Source organism: Solanum pennellii, chromosome 5 (assembly GCF_001406875.1).
Source record: "Solanum pennellii chromosome 5, SPENNV200".
Taxonomy (NCBI): Eukaryota; Viridiplantae; Streptophyta; class Magnoliopsida; order Solanales; family Solanaceae; genus Solanum; species Solanum pennellii.
Genome location: NC_028641.1, coordinates 10,313,424 through 10,317,608, shown reverse-complemented (window position 1 = coordinate 10,317,608; position 4,185 = coordinate 10,313,424). Strand labels below are relative to the sequence as shown.

General features: G+C 30.1%; 1 pseudogene; it reads right to left on the bottom strand.

The window, feature by feature from the left end:
• Positions 1-457: 457 nt before the first annotated feature.
• LOC107019288 lies at positions 458-3,885 on the bottom strand (annotated as a pseudogene).
• Positions 3,886-4,185: the final 300 nt, after the last annotated feature.

Here is a 4,185-nt window from a genome sequence, read left to right as displayed (position 1 = left end):
AAAAAAAGGGGTTGGGGGGGGGGGGGCAGGGATAGGAGCTTATGTTAGTGAAGGTATGTCTCTATGATTTAGGTCATACTCTAGGGGTACTATCTTTTTCCTTTATTAAATTAGATTAAAAAGTGAGAAAATAATGTCATTTATTATAATCAACAAGAGGTGGATCTACTTATCGTGTATACTTATATAAATATTACCTTATAAGTGACATACTTGTGTAAATATCGTTTTACAGTTTTAGTACATAAAACTTTAAAAGTTCACCTACGAGTTCATCAGAATAATAATTTTAGCATACTGTATTCTTGTTATTGTGTCTCCATGTGTGGATTTACAATAAGCATATTTGTAGTGATGATATGAGGTTGTATCGGAACCCTTATTGGTATGTTATACTCTCCTTGTTATTTGATATGTCTTCTTTATTTATGTGTATTCCTTTTAACTTATTTAATGTTCATTCCTCGACTCGAGTATCATTCGCAACTATCCTTCTACCTACACAAGGATTGAAGGATGATATATACACACTCACATGATATTGGTGAAAGATGTAGCAGACCACATCAACTTATTTCTAAATTGAGATCTATCTCTGATGATAAATTATCTTTGTACATTTTTTAACCATCAATAATTTAAAAAAAATCTTTTGAAACATTTATATTGTTGATGATTTATTGTTGTAGAATACAAACAGTACTATAATAATCGACGATAAAGGACTTCGCGCAACATATGTATCTGTACACTAGTTTAATAATATGGAGAAATGCTTACAATAAATACAAAAAAAAAAACATATTCAACGTCTCGTCCTATATTTGATAGAAAAAAAGAAGTGCAAAAGGAACATACCAACAAAACTAAGCATAATTTGACGGATATCGTTAGGGGATTACCAATGCTTTCTGCAGGATTGTATCCCCCAACAACAACAATGTGATCTAGTTGTTTAGTTGAACTATCAAATAACATGATCAATCTCCGAATCAAAAGTGTTATATCCCCCTTATTTTTCTGGCGAAGGTGTATAGAAAATGTGAAATTGGGGGAAGAAAACGTATATAACACACCATATTTAGGATATTCAATGGTAAACCATTTCGTCCATGACATATTACCTTTGCAGTCTTTCAAAATCCAAACATCAAAAGTAGTAGTACATATATGACAAGTATAAAGCAAAGAGAGGTAATTTTCCACCACTCCCAGTTTGATATTACAATTGTCTTCTCCACAATTGGAAATCTCCAAGCTTCCCCATGTCTCATTTGCTACATCAAAAGAAATGATGTTGCGTGCATCATCATCATTAATACCCGTAGATGCAATCCAATAAAGCTTCCCATTGAAAAAATTACCCGAATGATATATTAGAAAGATCCCCTGAAGCTTATCATGGAGTGTTTTCCAAGAATTCAGCTCTCAATCTGTAAATATTGACGACAATCCTCATGTTGGATACTTCATCATATCAAAAATTATGACAATGATCAAGAAATAGATCTTTATAATCGTCACATGAGTCATCGTATCCAAAATCATATTTAGAATAGAAATAGGTACCCCCAAGGATAATTAAGTAATTTTATTGACTTGTTAATGGTGGGATCCCATATATACATCTCCCATTCGTGATTGCAAAGATAAATCAGCCCATTGACAGTGTTTACACCCAATTTTGACCCTCCCCAATAGAAATTGATTCATTGATCTTCTTGAATTTAGAATGATCTAAAATAATTAATTTTATGAAATTGTAAATATCTTTCAAGTTATTTTTAAGGTAATTTTGTCATTTATATAAATGTTTTACTAATATATAGGTTTTATGTAATTTTTGTATATACTTAATATATTTTATAAACATTTTGAAAAATCATCTCAAAAAGATTTTAATTTTAGTAAGAATTTTATTAAATTAGTTTAGCTTAAAATATGGTTATATTTTTTGAATCATTAGATTACAATTAGGTTTATTATTTTATTTCGTTAATATTAAGAAGCTCGTTAATTAATTAATATTAATTCCTCCTATTTGAATCCTAGTCAAATCTTCGAAAATCAATTATTTTAGTTACGTCTTTAATTCGTTTAGCTAAATTATTAATTGAGAAAACTACATAAATCCCACTAGTTTGGCTTCTAATTACTAATATTCCCGATAGTTTCAAATACTACTTACTCTACCATATTTCATACTTAGGAAGTAAGGATACATGAGATTGGATCTGGAGATACATGTATCTACCGAATTTTAAACTGAGATACATATTTTATTTGTTTGAATCAATAGGTTGTAACGGATTTCCTCAATTAGAGGAGTAATTAAGGATTTTCGTAATAGATGAATAATTAATTCTAAAAATTTAAATTAATAAAATACATTATTATAAGGCGAAAATCAAGGAGTGTATCTATTTAATTAATTTCAAATTATTATTTCAAAATTATCCTTTGAAATAGTAAATTCATTGCATTATTAGTCTTAAACAAAAGCATGTATATCTTGGTCATATAATTTGATTAATTTCATTAGTTACTCCTATGATAATAAATTTATTAATTTGATGTATCCCTTATCAATATATGATGTATCTAACAAACGAAATACTATACCTGAATATTATATAAGTAGATTCATATGTCTCATACAAGTATCTAGTATTATTTTCGTGTATTTATTATATGTGTCATGTATTAATTTCATGTATCTATTTATATGATCTAGTTTTAATTTCATGTATCTAGTATTAATTTGATGTATCAAGTATCAATTTCATACATTATATTACAAAACATGTATCTCAGATACATAATAAGTATATACATATGATTATTTGGATCTAAATATAAAATGCAACTGAAACACAAATTTTAGAAACAAATCATGATAGCGAGATACATTTATCATTAAAGGCGAGATATGTGTATCCAACAGTTTTAAAATCGAGATAGATGCTATTAATTTGAATTAAAAATGAGATACATGTCTTCAACAATTTTAAAGGGTCGTTCCTACAGTATTAGACTGCTAACAGGACTATTTTCAGTAACGCAATAAAGGGACTTGAAATAAGCTACAGAGGATTCCTCCAATTTTCAGTATTTGTTAAGAAGTCACAAGGAGTCTGCTTCAATAGTGAATCCATCATGGTTACGATTCTAACCAAAATAGGCATGAGTTCTGTTCTTATTATTCAGTATCACGTGCCCAAAGCGATGATTTCCGACGGCATAATACCGTGGTTGTGGTTTTGCATGCATCCTGCAACGGAAATGAAGGGAGACTTTTTTAAAAAAAATAAAAAAATAAAAACAACCCAAAATAGTTTTTGAGAGATATTATGAAGAATTTATATGTTGAGAAAATGAAGAGAGACAAAATGGTGGGTGGAGGAGGTTGAATTGCTAATGTATGTACCTTTAATTAGTTTAAATTTTAAGATAATTATCTAATATCATATTTGAGGATTGTGTATCTGATTTAATTTTTTAAAAAAATATATGCTAGAATTATTAAAAAGTGGCATTATAAGTAATATTTTTAAACTATAGATATTATATGTATATATGGTAGTTAAGTATGTCTAATGATGTAGTTTTTCCTTATTAATTATTCTATTGTAATTTTAGCAAAACAACCCATTTAGAAACCAAAGTTTTGGGCCTTTATTTCAGCGAGCGTCCGTTCCAATCGCCCCGTGCCAACCCCATTCCCAATTTTCTCACAAAATACAATACATCAGCGATCCAAACATCCCCGGAACACAATTGCAGCAACGCATCTTCTTCAAGCAGAACACAGCCAGAACGCAGCCCATCGCGATCCAGAAGATCGTGTTTTCTTCGTCCTTCACTCAATAATTGGGCGGACGCCATTCTCTATCGGTTGAGAACTATACGATTTACATCTCCTCAACCTTATCTCTTAGAGGGAATTCAAATTTCAAATTCACCCCTTTGCTTTACCCCATTTCCCCCTCATTCAGCCTCATCTTCTCATCTATATATGTTAGCAAATAAAGTCTTGTTTTCCAGCTTTGTCCTAGTCTTTCGGAGAATAGTTTATCATGGATTTGTTTCCTATCTATTAGGAGTAATATTAGCTAGTGGTTCCTACTTTCTTGCTTACTATTGTTATGTCTTTCCACCTATAAAATCTGCAGCCAAGAGTACTAA